We start from the raw sequence: 12,200 nt of genomic DNA, 5'->3' as shown, positions 1-12,200 counted from the left end.
ACGCTAATGCACCACAAATTACAGTATTCTGTGAGATTTAAAGGAGTATCAAATATCCGTAAATATAAAATTAGCTCAAGTTTGCTTATATTCCCGCTCTTAAAAATAAATTTCTGACAATTTTTAATTATTAAAGCTTACAAGAAATCGCAGTTTAGCTGCTTATAAAAATTAAGAGTGTTTAAGAATAGAAAATATATCAAAAATCACGGTTTAGCTGCACGTAAAAAATTGTGTTTACAAGAATAGTTTTGATCTTAATAAAGTGATTTTTTAATTATAAAAAGTAAAACTATAATTGTAAATCATCAATGAAATAATTGTTACACGCAGAAATTGTTAGTAATATTCGTGATTCAGATTATTTGATTCTGTAAACTCTTTTAACTGGTACGAACACAAGTACTTATTTGGAAACTGTGCCTGATTTTATGTAGGGGAATATGAGGAAGACCTTTGTATATGTCCTTTAATGATCTGTTTCATTATAAAAAAATTGAAATATATAAGTGACTTTATTAAGAAAAATATGTGCAAGCCCCACGAAAAAAGAAAAATTTGGAGTAATATAATTATTCTATTAATAAAATTCTGTCCAAGACCACCGAGATCTACTATGTTAAAAAAAAATTGAATTGTATAAAAAAAAACTATTGAAAGAATGTTATTCCACAGAAATCTTCCAGAGTAAAAAAAAGAAAATTTGGATTACATAGAAAACATGAAAAAAATTTGTCCAACCCGCATTTTGCAAAACTTATATACATACATTCGTACCAGTTAAAGGTTTAAACAACTTTTTTTAAAAATATTAAAAAATATTTTATTAAATTTTATAATTTAAATACTTAATTTAACTAAAAAAAACGGCTTAGAGTTTTTTTAATAAACTTTTAACAAAGTGTGAGTAATCTCGCGAATTATTTTTTGAAAAACTGATTATTTGTTTAAAGAAAAAACGCTAAATCTTTTGTGATTTCTAATAAAGCATATTAAACTCTTTTAATGACTGCACACTGTAACATTATTTAGATCAAATATATTACAAGCAAAATTTTATAAATAACTTTTATTATAACTTTCTCTTTTTCTTACTAAACTAAACTTAACAGTTTTGACACAAATAATGAGAGAGAGTCTTTTTTAAGACTGGAGAATAAAAGAATTAATTTTAGCTCTAATACTTATAAAACTTAGTAATTTATTATGAAGATAACTTAAAAATTAATTACAAAAAGTTTACCGTGTGCTGCTTACTTGAACGGCCCCCCATTCTTAATATTTATATTGGGATTTAAATTTTTTTTATACTAATTGGAGAGTAAGCTCAGAATGTGTCACATGAAAGCAGTTTAAGAGCTAATTAGCCAAAAAAAAAAAAGATCAGATGTCGCAATTTTAATAAAACTTTGCAACACTCTAAAAAAAATTTATATTTTTTTAAGAGCGACCTTTATGGGCGGTCCTGCAAACCTGTGCGTATCTTTTTGTAGTTCTTATATATTTTTTTCTATTAAAGAAACAGCTGTCAATTTTGTAAAGTGAGTGATTTTATAAAGGAATTAAGTATTTTTGTTTAAGATTAGATTCGCTATGTCGCTTGAGAGCCGATTTTATAAAAGATTATTTACTTTTTCAAGATTTTACTTATTTGATTGATTTGTGACTTTTAATACTAAGTCTTCTTGTAAGTAGTCTTAAATAAAAAGTAAAATATAAACTTTATTAGTAATCACTTGTCAAAATTCTAATCTTTTGTAAAAGTTATATATTAATAAAAAATATAATATATAAATATTTGTTAAAATATATATAAAAATTTAAAGGCGTTCAATAAATATAAATTTAAATAAAATTTGTTTGATTAAGGTTTTAAAAATAAATTTGCAGTATAAAAATTTTTACTTTAAAATTATTACACTTTATTTGTTACAAATCAAACTTTACTTTTGTTCGCTATTAGAAAAGGAAATCATTTTTTTATGAAAGCAAAAAAAGTAGCTTTTAGTACTTTTATAATAAAAAAAATTTTTTTATATGATATGATAAAAATAATATTAACATTTTCTATATAAAAATTATAAAAATGTTCAAACGAATATTTTTTTAAAAAGTATTAAAAAGGTTATACATACAATCTAAAATACATGAAATGATACTTAAATTAAAATAACTTTAACCGAATTATTATTTACTTATAAAAGTTTTATGTATAAAGAAATGAGCATAATATTTTTTCCAATTTATAGTAATAAAAAATAAAATTTCTTTAATTTTTAATATAGATTAGATTTTATTATCCTCTTTTAAGTATTTTTTCTTAATTATAAATTATAATAAAAGAATTTTTTTTATTCACTAAAAAAAAAAAGAAATAAAAATTTATATAATTATAAAATTGTGAGCAAAAACAAATTTTTTCAAAAAAGTTATAAAACTTGAAATTTCGAACAAAAAATTTTTATTAAACATAAAATTATATATAAATTCACCAAAGAAGTTAATTTCTATTTTTATAATAAAATAAAAAAAATTATGGAACATTCTAATATAATAAATTAGTAGTTGAATAAAGTAAAAACAAAAAGAAAAAATAATAAAATGCAAAACGAAGACTATTTTTTAGTATAAACAATATTTCATATAAATATATATTAAATTTTATAAGAATTTTACTTTTTATATAATAAAAATATATATAAAAATAATTATTAGGAAATAAAATATTATCTCGTATATTTTCATAAAAAGTTTTATATTATAAAAAAAATAGAAAATAAAAATTTTAACATAAAATATTTATTCAGTAAAATAGTTCAATAAAAAAATATATAAAAAGTTAATAATTAATAAAAAGTACATAATTTATTTTATTTATTATCAATTTTAATCCTGAAGAGTTTTTGCTTTAAAAATTATTATAACAAATCTTTCAAATTAATATATTTAATAAAAATTAAAAAATTTTGTAAAGTATATTTTTAATAAATACTATAAATATTTCAGAAGTTTATTAATTTATGAATATTAAAATAATAAAAATATAATATTTATTTCAAAAAACTTTTTTTTCTAAACAATTATAATAAAATATAAGAAAAAGTTTTTAAAAAAATATATAAAATAATTTCTTAATTAAGATTTTAAAATAAATATAAAGCATAATATTTAACTAAAAACGGAACTATTATAAAATATTTAACTTTTTGATTTTATTTTCTCAGTAAACTTTTATGTAAGAAATTTTCCTAAAAAAAACGTTAATAAAAAACAACCAACAACGAACATACACAAAACTTTTCATATATAAAAAAGTTGTTTTCATTATTTTCTTTGCATACCTCGCAAGAGTGGTTTATAAAACGCGCTTCGTTGCCCTTTTTAGTGCCGTCCAATACAAAGTTATCGTTCAGTTTGAACAAGTAACTGCTTCCTATTCCTTCTTTTTCGTACAAAGCCTCCCGCTTAGTGGCTACAATTTTCCTTATAATTTCTCCAGTATATTCCAGAACAAACTCATTAGGTTCTTAAAAATAATAGTATAAATAAAATATTATTTGAAGTAAGAGAAAAAAATATAAAAAAGGTTAATAATAACAATATTAATAAAAAATTTAAATAATGAATTATAAATGAAGATAAAATTTATAACAAAAATAAATATAAAATAATAATATGAAATATTGTGCGTAAAGTTGTATTTATTTCTTTTCAATTCTGGAAATATTATTAAAATATTTATAATAATAAAAAGTTATATAATTATAATATAAGCATTAATAATTTATTTAGTCTACTTAAAGTAATAGTGAATGAGATAATATTAAAAAATATTAAAAGTTAAAATAATTAATATATTAAATAACATATATAGCAAATAATAATAATGAGAAGCATTTTTAGTTTTATTTAATAATAATGGATTTAATGAGGATTATAAAAAAAATCAAAAGCTATAATAATAAACATATAATAAAAATAATAAACAACTCTTTTTAGTTTTTATTTTTAATAATAAATATAAAAATGAATATAAAAAAATAATAAAAGTTAAACATTATTTGTTAATACTATATAAAAATATATTAATATATAAAAAATATAAAGATAAATAATGATATAAAATAAATAAACTTTTAACTTTATTAACAAAAATAAAGTTTATTAACAATTATTATAAAAAATAAATAATTTTAGTTCTTAAGAAAGTTAATAAATATTGAGTATTATAAAATAAAACGTTTAGTTACTAAGCAGAAATAATGAATATCCTAAAAGCACGAAATATTTATATAAAAAACTTGTAATAAATAATTTTTAATAATAAAAAATAAACAATATAAATAAAATTTATTATAATTATTTTAATAATTATAAAAATATTAAAAAAATTAATAAAGGTGGTAATATAATGTAGAACTTTTCTTTAAAAGTATATATAAGTAATAATATTATAAATAAACTATAAAAAATGAGATAAACTTTGAAAAGAGTTATCAATTTTATTAAATAATAAAAATTTAAGAATAATTGAAAAACAATAGTATAAAAGTAGAAAAAATAAGTAAAAAGCACAATAAAGTAAAAATATTATAAGGAAAATACGTATAAAGTTTTTAAAAAAAATATAAAAACTTTCGTATAGTTTTTGTTTATACTACATAATATATAAATAATAAAGAATTTATATAAAAATGGAAAAAAATTTATTTTATAGTTTTTCTTGTATGAAAAATAATTACATTCGAGAAAAAAATTAGAATTTATATAAAAAGATTATAAAAATATTAATTACAGTCCTTCTTATATTAAAAATATTAACATCCGAAAGATACCTAATAGTACTAATGACATAACATAACTTAACGATTATTAATAGTTAAGAATAAGTTTAAAAAAAATTATTACTTTTACTTATAATAAATTTAGATATAGTAAATATAATAATATAGACTAAATATATAATTCGATGTTAAAATTATTAATAATTATAAAAATTTTATTTATTAATATGGTTATATTAACAGTTATATATATGTATATATGAAGTTTTTTTTATAAAAAGTTTTGTTATAAAAATTGAATATTTATAATTAATAAAATTTTAAAAACAATATTTAACACATACTCAAATGTAATCCAAATATAAATATTATTACAACTATATTATAAAACTTTAAAGTTTATTATATACTTAATGTTAAAAAAGTATTACTGTCTCTTTTCTTTATTAACAATAAATATAAAAAAAATAATGGAACAAAAAATATTTTTTTACAAACCAATAACTTCTAAAGCAAACAAGCCAGTCCCATGAATAGTTGACCGTCCAAATCGCAATTTTTTCTTCCTTTTGCTCGACCACTCAACATGCTCTGAAGAAGCGCCAATAGTTCTAAATAATAATAATAATAATAATAATAATAGTAATAATAATAATAATAATAATAATAGTAATAATAATAATAATAATAAAGGTATCAAAAACCTTGTTAAAGCTCGAACGTCTCGATTCGATTGATAAACGGGCCCGCCGCTTAATAAAGTTTGTTGGGCTGTTATTTCAGTACAAAAATTGGTAAATTATAAACAGTTTACTTTTTTTTTCGTTCTATTCTTAATTATATGGTTTTTATATGGTTTTTTATTTTTATATAAAACAAGTAAATAATATAAGAAATAAAAAATGTATGTTACAAGTTTTTCATTAAAAAAGTTTAACAATAATATATTTTCTCTACATTATAAAAATGATGAACATGAACGTGAAAGTACTTTAAAAATAAACTAATTAGTTATGAGCATTTAAATAAAACACTGCTGCAAAGCCAATGAGAAACGACATAGTTTAATTCAAATTGTTGATAACCAATCAGATTTCTAAAATTTTAAAATATTATCCAGTAGTTCTTAAACGACTTTTTTTTTATCAATAGTCCCTTAGAAAATGAGCACTTCTAAAAAAATTTTACTTTAACATGCGTTTATGTTTAGTTTATTACGTTGAATTTTCTCCTTTTTATTTTTCAGTAAAAAATTGTTGGGGTTCACAATTAATGTATACTATCTTCAATTGATGGATTTATTATAACTAAATATAATGAATTTAAAAGGGAGTATTACAAAAATTTATATGAATGTTACGCTTTATTAGAAATTCTTATAAATTATTTAAACAAAAGTTGATAATAATAATTTATCATAAATAAATAATTATAATAAAAGTTCTACAAAGATATAAATTGTCAAGCAATTTTCATTAACGTACAAACAAAAAAGGAGTTTTTAGGGGCAAAGAAGGATTTTTCGGTTGCAGTAAGCTTGTAAAATCCTATCAAAATAGAAAGATAGATCCTGTTAAAGTACACAACGCCAATAAAAAAGCTTCATGGGAACAAATAAAAAATACAAATGATATATAAATTTAGGCATTCCATAAATATAATGAATACATGTTAAGTCACTAAAATCCTTAAAAAACCAAAAGATAAAGGGTTTACATACATCATAAGTAAGAGCGAACTTTCTCAAACCTTCTTAGAAAAGAATCTTATAATTATAATGTAATGTATTATAAATTCTTAAAAACAATACTTATATTAGAATTTGATACGTTGCTGACTACTGCGTAATTTTAATTGGTACAAAGTTGCCCGATATAAGCCAATCCGATGTTAATAATATGCTAGAGTTTTGAACTTATTAGATATTTTGTTTCGATAATACTACGTTTGTAAAAAAGTCCCTCGATATTGTCACGTGGTATTTGCACTTTTTTACGAAATGAAGCACGTGTGGCTATTGATGTAAACATATTTACAAAATTAAAAAAAAAGTTTTTTATAAATCACGTACCAGTTTATTACACACTTTTAACGTTCAGTAAAGTTGTAATAAACCAATAAGATAAGAAAAAAATTTATATTATAGCCAACAGTTAGATACTACGCGTATTAAAAATGTATATATTTATATTATATATATATTATAACAAATTTCGGGAAACCTTCGGTTCTTGCGGATCCGGTTTCGTGGACTCTTATAGAAGTGGGTAGCATTTTTTTTTTGTTTATACTAAAAGGGTTGGAGTTTGTAATATGTTGGGGCAAACTATACCCTTCACGAAGTTAATGAAAAAGTATATTATTTGAAAATGAATAATGCATTTTGTAATAAGTATATAAATATATTATTAGAAATATTAATATATAACAAATAGAGAAATAAGTGAAAAGAGTAAAAGTATAATTTAAAATAATAATATTTTTATGATATATATAATGTATATAATAATAATATTGTAATATATAACAATGTTACATTTAAAATATGATAAAAAAAGTAACGATAGAATAAATAAATAGTAAATACAGAGTAATAATAAAAAAAAAAGAAAAATGAAGACTTTATAGATTTTATAATAATAGTTAATCATAAATAGTATATGAATAATTGTGGAAAATAGTAAGTATCTACTTTAAATAAAAAATAAGTTATTAAATAATATAGACTTTGAAAAACTAAAATAAAATATACAAAATAAATAACTCTAACCTTTTCTTCATATTATATATACAAAAGTAATATATAAAAATAATAATTGACATATAATATTATTAATAAAATGGAATCATTAAAAAAAATATTTATACTTATAATATCACAACTTTTATATATATAATGCATAAGAAGTATTTAAAAAACATATTAGCAGGAAAAAATAGTATAAAAATTAGGTTATTACATATGATAAAAGTCTATAATAATAAATATAATAATTAAATAAAAAATAAATTAATGTTCACAATAAAATCTAAATAATGATAGCAGATAAAAATATACAACTTAATTATAATAATAAATATAAATAATAGAAGAATTTAAATAGTAAAAAACCTAAATTTTAATTAATAAATATAAAAAATTCGAACATTAATAATAATAGATAAAATAGTTAATAAATAATTATAATAAAAACAAATAATAACTATTATATATAATAAAATCCATATAACAATAATTAATAAATATATATATCATACTCCAGATAATAATATTAAATAAATATAAGGAAAACCATATAATAGTAATAAGTAAATATATTTATTTAAACAATAACAATTATAAATTAATTAATTTGACTAAATAATATCATATGAATAAGCGTAATAAAACCAATAAATAATAATAGATAAATATAAAAGGATCAAATAATAATAATAAATAAATAAAAAATAGCTAAATTAAGTGATAATATGTAAATATAATAAAACTAAATTATATTTTTTTTACTTTTTTATTTATAAAAAGTACTTTTCCTAATATAAAACCTTTTTTACATACATTGCTATTTCCAAAATTATATTAAAAAAACCTTAATATTAAAAAACAAGTTTTTATAATTTACTTTTAATTATTATTTAAAAAATTTATTTTTTTAAAAAAGATTATAAATTTAAAAAACTTTTGCTGTCAACTTTTCATAGTTGTTATTATAAATATTATTAAAGTTAATAAAAAAATAATAATAATAATAATGAAGCTATACAAACAAATAATTAGCATTAATATTTTTAAAAGATTAAATTCATTTTTTTAGTTTAATGGAATTTTTCAAAAGTAAAAGTAAATTTTTAATTATATGTATTTAAAATAACTTACTTAATAGTTCGACTTCTTTTTCAGTAAAAAATTCATTTGGAAAAGATATATTTTCTAAAGTTAAATTTAAAAAGTACAAATCTTCATCGTCTAAATTTAAAGTTCCGTGCTGATCACGTTGCAAAGGGTTGTTGTTTTGAAGTTTGCTTAACTATCAATTAAGAAATAAAAGTTAAAGATTGTCTTAAATTTATATAAAAATTTTAATTTAATTTTTATTAGTAAATTTCAAGATTAAAAATTTGATAAGAAAAAAAAAATTGAATGTCGTGTTATGAAAATACACCACTTGCTTTTCAATTTAAAAATATTTAAATTTAAAGTTTATATGAAAATTAAAATGAAAGTCCTTAAGTAATAATTATTATTATTTAAAAGAAAATAATAATATTAAGTAAAAAAAAATTATAATTAAATACAAATTTTTTTTTAAAAAAAAAAGGGAAATTAGGAAATATTTTGGCTTTAAAACTTTTGTAAATTCAATTCCAAACTAGTAAATTTCGAATTTATACAGTTCAAATTTAATATTTTTATAATTTTTATAAATATTTTTAAACAACTTTTCACGCATGGCCAAATTACCATTTAAGATATTAAAGGTTTGTTAATAAAAAAAATTATATACATCAGCAAAATCGATCATCAATAATATTTAATTAATAAAAAAAGAAAAATAGAAAAAGGAAAGCACCAACTTTAATTTTTTCGCATAAAAAAGTTAATTCTAAAATTTAGTAAATTAGTAGAAAACTATTTTAAAAAGTTATAAAGTTGAATAATCGCGAGAGAAAATATTAAAAATAAATAATAATAAAAAAATATTCTTTAGGAATTAATTTTTTTTTTTTTGAAAAATTTGGTTTCTGATTTAGTTTAGTAATAAAAAATAACAAGTTTAAGTTTAAATAAAATATAATTAAATTAAGAATATATTTTCAAAGTAAAGAGGTTTGATAAAAACCTGTCAACTGTTTTAAATAAGTGTTAAAAAAAAAATTAAAATATCTAAGAACTAGTTAATTGACAAATCAAAACTTTAAAGATGTTATCAAATCATAAATTAATAAAAATTTTTATTAAAATCTTAAACAAAAATAAATAGGCAAAATTATATTTTCGTAAAGCCAAAAAATTATAAAAACAATTTAAATTCAAAATTTAATAGTTTTTAAATAATTCCTCAAATAATTATATGTATATAATATTGTAGCAAGTCCTTCACAAGTACAATAAAGAATACAACTTTGAAAGAATTTTTTTCCGATGAATTTTACTAAAATTCTACACGGTGAATTCCATTTTAAAATATTATAAAGAATACTTTTTTCTATCTTTAAGTAAACAATCTAAATTTATTTAAATTCTAGTATAACTTTGATAATACCTCGAGAATTTCAGGCATAAGAACTTTAATTCTCTCTCTTAAAGAAGGTAAATATTTTGTTTGATCCTTATATTCGGCTCCAACTGAAGATGAAATTTTACTTGAGCTAAGGCACATAAAATAAAATAAAAATTGAAGCAGATTGTACAAAAATATACACTTCGGCGTTTTACTATACTTGAAAAAATATATACAATGCGGCAATATTTGTTAAAGATGATAAAAAAGAAAAGTACGGAGAAAACAAATTTAAAACAAAAAAGATTTTAGACGGATAACTGTTGTTTACCTTTTATTATTTCGGGGGGAGTCTGAAGCCAAAACATCAACGTCAAAAGTAGTAATTTTTCCAAGCGGCAGCGGCAAGTCACCCTTATCAAGTTTCTTGGAAGAGTTTTCGCTTATAGTCTTAGGACTATGCGTTCTCTTACTTGGTTTGTTTGCAGATTCAGTGGCTTTATTATTTTCATGTTCCGTTAATAATTTAGAAAGGGTAGGAAGTACTATTTCTCGCTTATTATTAAAAGATAATCAATTATTATAGCTTAATATAAGAAAAAAGTATTTAAAGAAAAAGTTAAAAATCAAAAAAAAAATACTTTTACATAGCCTTCAAAGTTCTTCAGTATCTCTTTTTCCAAAACATCTATAACATCTGAAAGAGAGTCTTGTAATTTCTTAAAATTTGAGTTCTTACTTTCTCTAGTTTGCCGAACAGTTTCCTTTGATAACGGTTTTATGTATTTTTTAAGATTATTATTATTACTGCTAGTATTATTATAAACAGTTTTTTGATTGTTATATTGAAAAGTTCCGTTATTAAAGACATTAGCCTTTAAGTGATTTGAATGGTTACTCTCGATGATCTTATCCTGAAAAATATTTATATCATTCATAGTAATTTTACTAACATATTCAACAGTTGACGGCAGCTTTGGAGCTATTGGAATATCTTTTTTGATTATTTCAACAGGCGGTATTCCACTAAAATTATGAATGCAAACGCTTCCAGGTGCAACAACTAAATTAGTGGGGCTTTTATTGCTTGAACTTGTATTGTTAATATTTTTTTGGAGGTTGTCACTTAACTTACAATCTGATTTAAAGTTTATAGATGGTTTACAAAAAGCAACACCACTGAAATCAACCTCCTCAACCTCCTCAATTATAGGAAGCGAGCTCCTCTGATTGTCGTCTAAGAGAAAAGAATGAAAGTTCATTATTCCCATTACTCGTTTATAAAAAACAAAGCACAAGCTTTTACTACTAGAAGATTTAACAAATAGTGATTTATTGATATTGAAAAGGGCTTCAGTTTTAAAACAGGTTTACCATTAAGGGCCGTCCCCCTTAATAAAAAAGAAGAACAAAGGTAAGGATTATATTCTAGTGTAAACTTTTTTAATAAACCAAGTTTATTTATCTACTGCATTAACTCTATTCATTCGGACTAAATAAGGATAGCATGAAATATAAATAGTTAACGAGTTATGCTAACACACATGCATTGGCCCTCGAACGGGCAATAAAGTACTAACAGTGGTAACAAGATAAACTTCAGACCACTGAACAACTAAATAATATTTTTTCTTTATTAAAAAAATTTTTATTCTAATAAAAACTTAATGGGGTGCACCATGAGCAGATAACTCCGATATACAAAACATATAACAACCTCTCCACCGGCGGCCTTTTATTAACAAAATCCAATTACAAAGTTTACAAAAACTGAACACGGGTTTTTAGGTAGCAGAACAACTAATACTTTGTCGTTTTCCCCAGCATAACTTAAAAGTGCGTTTAGGTTTCAATATACAATTTTTATAGGAAGAACGATGTAATGGTACTGAACAAAGGCACCTAACTTAAGGTAGTTTTATCTGCCTTTCTTGATCCTTAAGGTAAGCGGAGTGAACACTTCCTTGAATATGTTATAAACTTTTTCTTTAAAATCTCGTTAGTAGATATCGCTTAATTATAGAAAAAATATCTTAAAGGAAAGTACATAATACAGTAGAAAGCTTTTGCTAATAATCTAGCATGCGCCTCTATCATCAATTTCAGTGGATATTATTATATTAAATGCAACCAATTATAACTTTGTGATATGCGTAGAGATTGCGCAGCAATGCTCTAACCACTGAAGTACGGT

General features: G+C 20.5%; 1 long non-coding RNA gene across 1 annotated transcript; it reads right to left on the bottom strand.

Annotated features, from left to right (window-relative positions):
- Positions 1–3,450: 3,450 nt before the first annotated feature.
- On the bottom strand, positions 3,451–7,095 carry LOC135144191 (uncharacterized). The gene is made up of 5 exons (XR_010283033.1): positions 7,007–7,095; positions 6,269–6,331; positions 5,489–5,555; positions 5,283–5,395; positions 3,451–3,526 (listed from the first exon to the last, which is right to left on the bottom strand). It is a non-coding gene; the product is annotated as an uncharacterized LOC135144191 (long non-coding RNA).
- Positions 7,096–12,200: the final 5,105 nt, after the last annotated feature.

The sequence above is a fragment of the Zophobas morio genome, unplaced genomic scaffold, assembly GCF_036711695.1.
Source record: "Zophobas morio isolate AGI-343-1 ecotype UQ-CSIRO unplaced genomic scaffold, CSIRO_AGI_Zmor_V1 ptg000085l, whole genome shotgun sequence".
NCBI lineage: Eukaryota > Metazoa > Arthropoda > Insecta > Coleoptera > Tenebrionidae > Zophobas > Zophobas morio.
This window is presented reverse-complemented; position numbering and strand designations above follow the sequence as displayed.